This window comes from Hippocampus guttulatus, chromosome 1 (assembly GCF_054856545.1).
Source record: "Hippocampus guttulatus isolate MCC_2025c chromosome 1, RoL_Hgut_1.0, whole genome shotgun sequence".
Classification (NCBI taxonomy): domain Eukaryota; kingdom Metazoa; phylum Chordata; class Actinopteri; order Syngnathiformes; family Syngnathidae; genus Hippocampus; species Hippocampus guttulatus.
Genome location: NC_141261.1, coordinates 32,033,014 through 32,045,104, shown reverse-complemented (window position 1 = coordinate 32,045,104; position 12,091 = coordinate 32,033,014). Strand labels below are relative to the sequence as shown.

The following is a 12,091-nucleotide window of genomic DNA, read 5'->3' as shown; positions in this document are numbered from 1 at the left end:
ACCTGCCATTTTGACCGGAATGGGCACGCATGAGTCAGCTGCAAGCGATCGTGCGGCTCTTGCTGTCATCCTTCTCTGGGGAATTTACAACTTCAATACACCATGAGACCACCAACAGGCTGTTGGCTGAACCCCAGGTGGTCAAATCAGCAACAATAGCAGTGTGGTTCTTGGACAGAGTCTGCTGGAGTGTTTGTGGATTTTATGGATGTCGTTAAGCCTTCCTCTGAACATCACTTAACATCCATAAAATCCAAAATATTGGGACAATCATTTGAATATTTTCAGGCAATGAAGTGCTACAGACTTAGGCGTAAAATATATTTTGTTGCCGTATGGTCATGGTTTTTGTACATTAATAGTCTCTTTTTACGGCTGGTGCAATACTTTTTTTCCTTTCTCAGAGGAAGGAAATGGAAGATGTTATGGTTAGGAATCTCCGTATCTGAATTATGACAAGATTTGGCCATGCCATTGGGCATTTTTATAGTTTAATAGACCAGGGAAAACTAAAGGCTGCCAGGTTTGTACTCCTCAGCTATGCCATTGGGACCATGTAACTGCTCAAAATGGTCACAATGCCGCTGTCACCATTTTAATACTTAATCGGCTTGAAGTTTTTTTTTACATAGATTAGTTTTTATGCACACCGGTTAATCGAATGTTAGCCATTTAATTTTTGGTTTAATTTTGATGTGTTCCTCAAATGTGCTATTTATTTATTTAACAGACATGGTAGAATATGGCTGGCCCTCACAGTGCAGAGGTCGTGGGTTTGGTCCCTTCCTGTGTGGATTTTGCATGTTCTCCCCGGGCCTGCGTGGTTTTTCTCTGGGTACTCCGGTTTCCTTCCACATTTCAAAAACATGCATGGCAGGTTGATTGAACACTCTAAATCAGTGGTTCTCAATTATTTTCTGCCATGCCCCCCCTAGGAAGAGGAAAATATCTCGCCCCCCCCCCTGCATGACTATAAATAGGAGACTATAAAAAGAATCATTTGTCTATAAAATTGTAAAAGAACACCTTTGCATAACACTGTATCCTTATTAACGTATAAGAGAATAAAAAAAGAAAGAAATACGGACCAACTTACAACAGAATAGCTTTAGTAACTGGAACAGAAAATATTTAAAGTGCATCTGAAATTCAAAAATAAAATTAAATCCTTAATTAAACTATAAATATTTTTTGACTGACCATGTCAAACCATACGAATACTGAAAAATAAAATTACATAAAATCAATAACTAATAATGCATTCAAACTAATCACCAACATTATCTCAGGAGAACAATATTAAAAAAAATTAACCAGCAAAAGAAAAATATATAAAAGTATTTGTGCTTTTTTTTTTTTAAATCAAAGATGATGTCTGGATTAACTCATTTAAATACGTCAATTAGCGCATAGCCGTTCCCTCCCCATGACGTATTAATACGTCAATCACGTGTTTTCATGGGGGAGGGTGCAAGAGAGTCCGATGCAACTTCTCACCACAGGATTAGGCTTGACGGCAATGTTAAATAGCAAAAAAATGGCCATCGGGTGGCAGTGGTGCAAAAATCAACCAGGATCACGCCGCAGAAGTAGTAGAAAGGGCGTACAGTGAAGGAGGGGCGTAAGTGGATAGTGGATTGGAACATTAGCAACGAGCAACGATGGAGAAAAGGAAATAACTAACTAAAAATGTTTTTTTTTCGGTATAAAAGCGTCCTCGAAACAAAACAACAAAGGAGATGATGTTTGTGTGGAAGAGAAAATGACGCTTCGGTCACTAATCGAAAGCGGCACCCGTCAAACGAACGTCGGCCTGCACAAACATGGCGTGCTACACGCGGCCCGCATAGCTCACGCCGAGTTTCGAGTTCATCTGATGAAGATGAACTTGCTCCACGTCAGCGATCATCGCTTGGCAGAGCATTTTGTGCCTCCCGATGCCCCACATCGCCCACAAATCGTCTCCCCGGCGACTTCCAGCGATGACGGCAAAGAGGCTGCATTGCTTCGCATGGCCGACGCCGGGCACACGTCAGCGATTTGTTGGAATCGTCTCGTAAAGACGACGGCGAAAACGATGAATTGGAGAGCGATTTGGATCCCGATATGTCGGACGAATATGTGCCTTCGGACATAACGGAAAGCAGCTGAGAGTCCTCGCCAGAGCCGCTGGAACGAGGAGGTAACTGCTGACTAGCTTGCAAGTTCCCATTCAAAACTTCATCACTTCTTATGCCTCCTCAGTCACTTTTATGTACCGCTACATTCGACGCTATACTATAAATTTGTCAGTAACACTAATCATTTATGTACGGTTGATGTGTCTCGTAGATGTGGATGAAAATATGCGCTGACTTGCATGTCGCCATAGGTTTAAAAAAAAAAAAAACAGGACACATTTGGTCCGCTCAGCTCTGCTAAAACCACTAGTGTTAAATTCATATTCCATTTCATTTCAAATTGGATGCTGAGCAACGTGGAATGAATGGTGTAAATAGCAGTGTGCGAGCATGTATGTGTGTGTGAGAGATGTGGAAAGCAACAATAAAAAAAATTGAAAAATAAAAGTGTGGTAATTGTACATACATTACAGATTGTCCAACCAGAAGCCAAAAGATGATGACTCCTCGCTTTGGTGGTGGAAAGAAAGGTAAATAAAATTATTGTACCTCACTCTGCAGCAAGATATATTTGCAACTTTTTATGTTTCTATAATTTATAGGTCGTGCATCTGGACGTGGTGGGATGAATCGATGGTGACAAACTGGATGGAAGCCAAAAACCACAGCTGCACTTTTGTTCATAGTTCAATAGTTTTGTTGTGTGCAAATAAATTATTTTGCTACAAAAACATTATTTGTAATGTTCTTTTGTAGGAGGAAAACATTGAGGCATTTGAGCTGCCACAAAAGCAAAAAATTGTGTAAAACTTGAAATGATGCTTGAAATGCATGCTTTTACAAAAAGCTAATTTTTCTGGATTTCTGCAGAAAATCGGCCTTTCCCATAAAACTTACAGTTTTCTAATGCTGATTGCCAACGAACGGAGAAGGATAGAAACAAACTTTTTTTTCTGCTGAAAGAAGAGAGTCTCACCTTTCTTTTGACAGGTTGCATGTATATATAGCCATAGAACAGAAAATTCTGTGGGCCTTGCAAATCAGTCAAAATTCAGTAAAATGTGAGGGATTGATGGGGTTGCTCCAGTGAAAAGGGGTGGTATTCAATGAGTTAATGGCTACAATGAGCACGTTTTGCAATGCACAGCTTTTCAAAGCGAGGTTTGAAGCAGGACACAGCAACTCTTGGCTCCTGCTAAATGTGTAGCAGGGACTTGTATTTCAGTTTACTGAAGTAGGAGTCACAAAGCGGCATGATTGTTGGCAATATTCGGCACGTTTTCGCTGGGAAAAAAACTCTAGCAGCTTATCAGCATGATTGGGGTGTAATGTCTTTAAGTGGCGCTTTAATTTATTTAGCTTCATGCTGTCCGCAACCAACATTTTTAGACACAGTAAACTCACCGATCTTTCCTCGTCTGCCACCGTAGTCACAGTGAAGCCAAGTGCTACATACGCCTCGTCTTATTTCCTCCCTGAAAATGCTCCCTGCGCAAACTCTGCCAATGAGAGCGCTACTGCCCCCTAACGTAGTGAGGTGCAACTGCACGTTATTTTTGGACAGTAAAAAAAAAAGAAAAAAGCATGTTCCCCAAGGTCAAACGCGCCCCCCTTGACGCTCGCCCCCTCGAGCCCCCCCAGGGGGGCGCGCCCCACTATTAGAGAAACACTGCTCTAAATCGTCCCTCAATGTAAGTGCGGATGGTTGTTCGTCTCTGTATGCCCTGCAATTGTCTGGCAACCGGTTCAGGGTGTCCCCCGCCTACTGCCCGAAGACGGCTGGGATAGGCTCCATCACCCCCTGCGACCCCTGTGAGGATAAAGCGGATCAGAAAATGAATGAATGGTATAATATACCCGTAGTTACATTCCATAACAAATGTAGGCCAGTCAGTGGTATAGGTACAATATGAAGTGGCCTACTGTAACCAGGAATACTCCTTGAGTGCCAGCTTTGCCACTCCAGGCATAAGTACAGGTGTACAAAAATACAACTTTTCCTCACCTGCCTGCTTTGGGCTTGCTTGGGCAAAATATTTTTCATCAGTGTGTGTAAGTTAGCAATCAAGGAAAGCAATAATCTTGTTTTCAGCTCCTTTCACAATCAGCACAATAAAAAAAAAAGAAAAAGAACATTAAAAAAGTTTACTTGAGTCTATGATTAAAACATTGAGTACACATTTGTTGGCCAGCGTTATTCCTGCACACCCAACTCTTGAGACAAGAAAATAGATTTGTGGTTCATAGTCTGTGTGTCTCGGTCTGGCATCAATGTTATTGTCCATTAGTGGGGTGCAGTCAAGGGTGATGCCTCCATGCGTCTTTAATGGCTGAGGGCAACGGAGGCTTCAAGGGCAAAGATTAGATGGAATATTTTAGGTGGCGTCAATTTGATGGCTCCTCAGAAGTCCAGTGGCTGAGACTGATGCCATGCATGATTTAGGAGAACTCCTCCAAAAGACACCAGAGTTGCTGCTCCTTGTGTTTATTTCATTCTTTGCAACCTTATAATTTGATGCCCTCCCCCTCCTTGCAATTACATTCCATGGCGTTTCCATTTATTGTGCTGTCTTACCCTAACTACTCAATAGTTCTTTTGTGGTCTTTTCTTTTTGTTCTTAGTTCATAGTAGTCTCCTCATGCGTTATTCTCTTTTTCAGGGCTTCTTTATATGCTATAAGATTAAACTGCATAAAAAAAAAAGAATTTTCATTCCTGCCAATCTTTGCTCCCATAGTGGTTCATTAAAGGGGGGAGGGAGCAAACAAATGATCTGGCTGTAAGACTCTACTGTTCAAATAAAAATTGTACGACTGGGTATGGCACAGCATGCTAGTATTAGTTTTGGTAGACTGAGTGCACAAGGCAATGAGGATTAAAAACCCTTGGATGGAAGCCCAGAACCCATTCAGACAGGAGACAACCTGCTTCCCCACTGTCCCCATGATGACTTTACACTAGATGACCTGAATGCTTTAATTCCATCAAACCGTTGGACAAAAAATACATATTTAATATCTTACGTACCTGGTGGCTTTGTAAGCACAAAGAGATTCTCTGATTCAATACCACTGCATATAGGATGTTGTGAGGCATGCAGATGACAGCGAAATGTGATTCAGTGGTGCAAAAGAATAAAGCCGTTGAAAATCAGCTATGTCACACATTAGATGAAATACGCATAACCTTGAGGCGCATGTAATGCATTATACATTCCATAATGCTAAGAACTCAAATGTTATTATTTTTCTCTGGAGACTCTTGGAACTTCAAACAGTTTAATGTATTTTTTACAATTCAATAATTCCTCCTATGAATACAAGTGCAGTGCCACGGTGGTCATCCACATGCACACTGTAAAAGGTTCCACCATTCATGAGTGATTCTCATGTGTGCTTCTTTGAGATCTGATGATTACCACTCCATTACACTGCTCTGGGCTCGAAAGTGGTCACATAAATACCACCTTGAGTTTGAGCGAGATTGCCAGGGAAACCGTTCAACTTTCTTGTACGATGCACATCACACGACACATGTTTTCAAAGGAACGGTGATTGCTATTCACACCATAAACCATAGGTGTCAAACTCAGGTCCTGGAGGGCCGCTGTCCTGCATGTTTTCGAAGTCTCCCTGTTGCAACACACCTGATTCAAATGATCAGATCATCAGCAAGCTCTGCAGAAGCCTGACATTGAACCTGTTCATTTGAATCAGGTGTGTTTCAACAGGGAGACTTGGAAAACATGCAGGACAGTGGCCCTCCAGAACCTGAGTTTGACACCTATGCCATAAACCATTGAAAACACATAGGAATCTATTTTCATGCCCAGCGCAAGTGTAACTCAAAGCGCAGTCCAACCCGAATAAGCATGGGTTATGAGTCTTCTTTCTTTTGGTATTTTCATAGACGCGCGCAGTTAGAAATGGGCGTTTACGACGTTATGGCACTGAACACGGTTGGCTTGGATCCAGAGCAATGGAAGCAGCTCCCATCGCTCCCTTTAAATATAGTGCACGAGAGGCGTACGGTCTACGTGCTTTTAGGAAGATGTACAAAAAACATGACAATGGTAATAATTCACAGAGGTGGGCATTCCATCAGTTGTGACAGACAAAGCATTGACGGAAGCGGATTTGCCACTAACCGAGTCAGTGGCGACAAACTTTCTCAATCCATCACTGATGGACTCCCGTTTTACAGATGACTGACAGAAACACTTGCCGTGTGTCTCGCATGTATTTGTGCGTGGGGATAACTACACTAGGGCGGCCCGGTAGTCCAGTGGTTAGCACGTCGGCTTCACGGTGCAGAGGTACCGGGTTCGATTCCAGCTCCGCCCTCCCTGTGTGGAGTTTGCATGTTCTCCCCGGGCCTGCGTGGGTTTTCTCCGGGTGCTCCGGTTTCCTCCCACATTCCAAAAACATGCATGGCAGGCTGATTGGATGCTCTAAATTGTCCCTAGGTGTGAGTGTGGGCGTGGATGGTTGTTCGTCTCTGTGTGCCCTGCGATTGGCTGGCAACTGATTCAGGGTGTCCCCCGCCTACTGCCCGGAGATGGCTGGGATAGGCTCCAGCACCCCCCGCGACCCTAGTGAGGATCAAGCGGTTCGGAAAATGGATGGATGGATGGATGATAACTACACTACAAAAATAGTTTCAACTTCAATCTGGAAACCAGTGGTTGTGTTGGCTGTTAAATAATGTCTTGGTTGACAGTTCAACAGCTGATGATGAATTGACTTTTACTATGATTTAGAGCACAGGTGGCAAACTCAAGGCCCGGGGGCCAGGTCTGGTGCGCCACATCATCTTATGTGGCTCGCGAAATTAAATCAACCCGGTCAACTTCCATGACACTTGCTAAAATCTGTACCAAAATTTCAAACTATCATATGCAATATATAATCATGTTGAGCTATTGCAAGCATGTTCTTATTTTACATTACCGTATTTTCCACACTAAAATGCGCACCTAAAAGCCTTACATTTTCTTAAAAGCTCACAGCCTGCCTTAAAATCTGATGCGCCTTGTGTATGGTTATTACGGTAATATGTCGACCGGTAAAATGGCTCCTTGCTGGAGACATGCTTACAACGCAGAGTTCAAACTTAAGGCGATTGGGTTACGCAGTTGAATACGGAAATAGAGCAGTGGCAAGAGAGTTCAATGTTAAGGTGTCAATGTTATAATTTGCTGTTGGTTAAGTGAACTGTGTCGCAGCTTCATTAAATACGTTTTACTGACATTTGATTGTTCTGTAGCAACGCCACTCAACAGTTAAGCTATCTTAGCTGTTGTCGTTTGCTCAAAGCTTCGTGCGTACGTGCTCGCGCTCAAGCGCGCACAGCAGAGAGCAGCGGACTATGGACGGCTGAGGCGCGCTTCAATCGAGTGAGTGGCATTGCTACAGTTCTGTTGGCATTTCCTTGAGTGTAGCTCCATCTAGTGGATGCATTGTAGATTGTGTCTTATAGCGGTGCGTCCAATATATGAAAAAAATTACAAAATAGGCCATTCATTGAAGGTGCACCTCATAATCCAGTGCGCCTTTAAGTGTGGAAAATACGGTATTACAGAAACATGAACAGTGGAACAAACTACTCTCCTTGACTTTTGATTTCAAAATTAGTTACCTATTAATTGTGTACTGTATATGTAATAATACAAGGATACAAGGAGGTGATTAAACATGTATTTCACATTCATAATGACCCTCTGAGGGAAACTGTCACTAAAATGTAGCCCGTGACAAAAATGAGTTTGACACCCCTGATTTAGAGGGATCGATGCATGCTTTTGTCAAATTTGTATGAGTGAAATACAAGGACATCGAGAGATCAGAATCTGTCTTTCTGCGCCTCGATCACGTTCACCAAATTGTGTTACACCAGCTGTGCCACAACTTAGACCAGTTTTTATTTGGTCTTCTGTAGACCGGGTGTCATGATTCGGTTTGGGACCAACAGGTGGCATTGTAGGGCTCCCCCTGCAGCTGCACACCTGTTGGTCATTAGGTAATGCTTCAAAATGACTCCCAGCCCGACCACTCATTGTCGGGTCATTGTTGCTGTTTGCTCTTGGCTTCTGTCATGTTTGTTTCAGTCATGTTTAGTTCATTGTTATGTTTTATCTTCAGTCATGATTTTTGTTTGATACTTTGGACTTTGTTGGTTTTGTATTTAGTTTTCTCTATGTTTAATACAATTTGTCAAGTACACCCTGCTCCTCCCTCCTGCCTGCTCTTTGGGGTCCACCACCAGCTTGCATACGTGACACCGGGTAGTCTACCTTCTGTCACCAAATTGTCAGGTGCGCTGGAGGCATGGTGTAGAAAATGCCCTGCTTTGCACCCAGAAACGTGCATCACGATATGCCAAAGTCACAAATATGCTCAACTCGACTTGCCCCTGCACATAAATGAAGATGTGATGGTTTTTACATGCACCTGTCTATGACAATAGAGCTCCTAGTGTGTGTAGTTGTACTGTAAGAGGTTCTAATGAATCATGGGGCGTGAAACCCCTGGTCCATCAATTAGAGGGGTGACGCGCAACGTTATTGTTTCTCATGTGGTATCAGGGCCAACTGCTGTGCGATGAGAGTGGTTCACCAGCTCTGTCTGATTTAGCAGAGATGAACCGGCTGCCATGGTAACACGGATTAATTGCTGCAGTTTAAAACATAAGACTCCTCAAAATCAATTGAATTTCAAATAGAAAAGACATGCACCATGGTACTTTTGAGGTGAGATGAAGTACGCTAGGACAGAGGTTGGCCAACCATTAAAGGGTTTCACGCCGGGTAAAGCAAAGGACAACAAATAAGATTAAACTGAGCTCTTGGATACAAACGTTCATAGATTTATATAATATGTATTTTAAACATTGTAAACAATCTTAACTTAAAAGGTCAACTTTGTTGGGCGAAAGAGATGTCATCTGAAGTGATTTTTTCTTCCTGCTTTTTCCATTTGCTGACTTTTTCTGTTCAGCATGTACCCCATTAAGAAAACCTCAGTGCTGTGAATGACCTCCTGCTCAGTTCAGTCCCTTTTCTAGCTCAGATGGTAGTGAGTGATCCCGCTCCAGCGGCCTCTTGGGCTGCTTCGGCAGGTCATCGGGGACATGTGTCGAGATTATTGTGGGGGGTGGAGAATGCTTGTTGATAGCTGTGTATAGATTTGCAGTCAGACGTTCTGCTGAGTCCTCATACAGGCTTGCCGCTCAATATCACAGGCTGTGCTTTTGCCAGTCGTCCTATTGACTCCCAATTCAAACTTGACCCCTCTTTTTTGGTACATCACACATTGGTATGAACCTTATGTCCATAATTGAAATAAGGTGCTTGCATGCCCTTTATAGGCACTATTTTATTTATTTTTTGGTCAAATAGTCAATGTTTTGGGGTTTGTTTGTTTTTTTTATATCACCAACCTGGAGTGGTGCTGAGGTTTCAATGGACTTCATAATTGCCCTCCACATCCTATGATCTGGCTGATTAGACCTTATTTATGATCAAAGAATGACTCATGGGGAACTCTCACCCAATGGGCCTTATCTTGAATGCTGCTTGCACACACTCAGCCGCACTTGATGCTCATGTGAAAACAAGCTGAACATGGCTCCTAACCTTTCTGTAATTACCCAGAAAGTATTCTACTGGCTCCAAAACTCCCTTTTTTGAAGGGGCTCTGGATGAATCTCAATGGTGCATTAAACTGCCAAGGGCAAGACTCCTATCCAGCATTTCATAGGATTCGTTCCCTAATTTTTAATTTAGTGAACGCAGTTGATATAATTTTAATTTAGATCAATGTGTTCTGTCAATCGCATGAGCCCGACTGGATAGTCTGCTCATTAAAAATATTAAGAAGGGATCTTTCATGCTGAAATATTTGAAATGTGTCCCTCTCCCTCACATCGAACCAAACAACATAACCCAAAAATTTGAAATAGATCTTCGTTTTGAAAACGATATGAACACATACTAACAACAGCAAAAAAAAAAAAAAAAAATCATCCATCCATGCATCCATTTTCTACCGCTTATCCAGGGTCGGGTCGCGGGGGCAATAGCTTTAGCAGGGAAGCCCAGACTTCCTTCCTGTGACCCTCCTGCGGATAAGCCAGGGGTGAGCAATTCCAGTCTTGAAGGGCCTGCATGTTTTCCATCTCTCCCTGTTGCAACACACCTGATTCAAATGAACAGGTTCAATATCAGGCTTTCGCAGAGCTTGCTGATGATCTTATCATTTGAATCAACAGGGAGAGCACGCCTTCATTCGATATACTGTAAATAAATATTTTCCGTTCATATTCAACTGAGGATTTTGCTGCTAATCTATCCATATAACCAATTTAAAACTGATCATCAGATTTTCCTTTTAACTTGCTATACCCTAAATCAGGGGTGGGCAATTATTTTCCCGGCGGGGCCAAATGAGAAGCAGAAAATATTGTGGAGGGCCAGGCCAAAAGTTAGAAATAGGACTATTTGCTACAAAATGAGACGAGTAAGAGACCTTGTGGCTTTTCTTTCCTCTCACTCACTGTCTCTAACTTTACCTTGTCTCGATCACCACACATGACAGCATTGCTCAGCTGATGTCGCGCAATGAACTTCTGACGCTTCGAAGTCTTTGATGCTCATAGTTAGCGCTATGGAACTCGCCTCCTCTCTTATTAGCGGTCCAGTTTGCGGAAAGTTTTTAACATGATAACAATTAAACCATTCTAGGAAATGTTCATTTACTCGAGCCACAAGCAATTCACTCTGAGCATGGAAATTGCCAGAATCGGACTGAGTAAGAATCGCTTCCTTGTTTTTCAAAGTCTCGTAGATTTGAGTCTTTCTGACTCCAGGCGTCTCCTGAATGTTTCGTACTTTGTTACCCGCTTCGTTTAATCAGATACATATCACTTTCCCTTCCATGGTCATTACTCTCTCCCTCTTTCTTCATCTTCCCCTCCCTCCCTGTGCTCTGCAACTTGAAGTAACTGTGCCACCTGGTTTTGAAATACCTGTCATTACAAATCCAAATGAAATGAATGCAATCAAACCTTAATTGTGCACCAATCTTCGGCGGGCCGGATTAAAAAGACCAACGGGCCGGATCCGGCCCGCGGGCCGTAGGTTGCCCATCCCTGCCCTAAATGATAGTTTCGTATTGGTTAAACTCTCTTGAGTCCCATTCACAATCTCAGGAAATAATTTGTTGTCTTGCTGGACGATGAAGTTATGTGTCATGAGTATGAGCTCCTCTGGTCCCCAGTCACACTAATGCAATGCGACATTATCTGTATCACATCATCATGATGAGCTCCATGCTCCATTCCTTTGGATAATGCATTTTGTATTCACAATCCAATTAGGTTTGACTCCCAAGATTAGGATATCCCGCTAGAAATACCATTTTATCCTATTTTGGGGATTATTCTTGAATCAAAATGTTTGGACACTGAAAGACTGTGCAACCACAAGACACAGTAACTGACTGGTCAGCGGTCGCCAGAAGGCAGACAATTTCTAAACTACACGCGCGCGCGCACGCGTGCGTGCGTGTGTCTGTCTGTCTGTCTGTCTGTCTGTGTGGCATGGGAGGGCAACGTGTAACACTGATGTAGACAGTTAAAGCATATCATGCGTAGGGCGCCATTAGGTGACTGCGGATGTTCACAGACTGGCAAGGTTTATTGAACATGTGTGCTGCTTCCCACAGACGTGATAGAAAATGTATGGTTGTTGCCACAAAGTGCTGCAAATATATTGGGGAAATGCAGACTGAAGCTTCGCTTGTATGGAACTTCCACGCATATGAATAAAAAAAAAACCACAAAAAAATCGAGTACAATACAAACAAAGGGCAAATATAAATCTTTGCTCATCTCACGTCCTTTTGTTTCTCATCCTCTTGGGTTCCTCTCTGCAAAGCATCTTAGCAAGGAACACGTCATGCACACATGCGCAT

General features: G+C 42.7%; 1 long non-coding RNA gene across 1 annotated transcript; it reads left to right on the top strand.

The window, feature by feature from the left end:
* The first annotated feature begins 1,762 nt into the window (after window positions 1-1,762).
* LOC147211359 (uncharacterized) lies at window positions 1,763-2,777 on the top strand. The gene is made up of 3 exons (XR_015100523.1): window positions 1,763-2,182; window positions 2,594-2,650; window positions 2,723-2,777. It is a non-coding gene; the product is annotated as an uncharacterized LOC147211359 (long non-coding RNA).
* The last annotated feature ends 9,314 nt before the right edge of the window (window positions 2,778-12,091 follow it).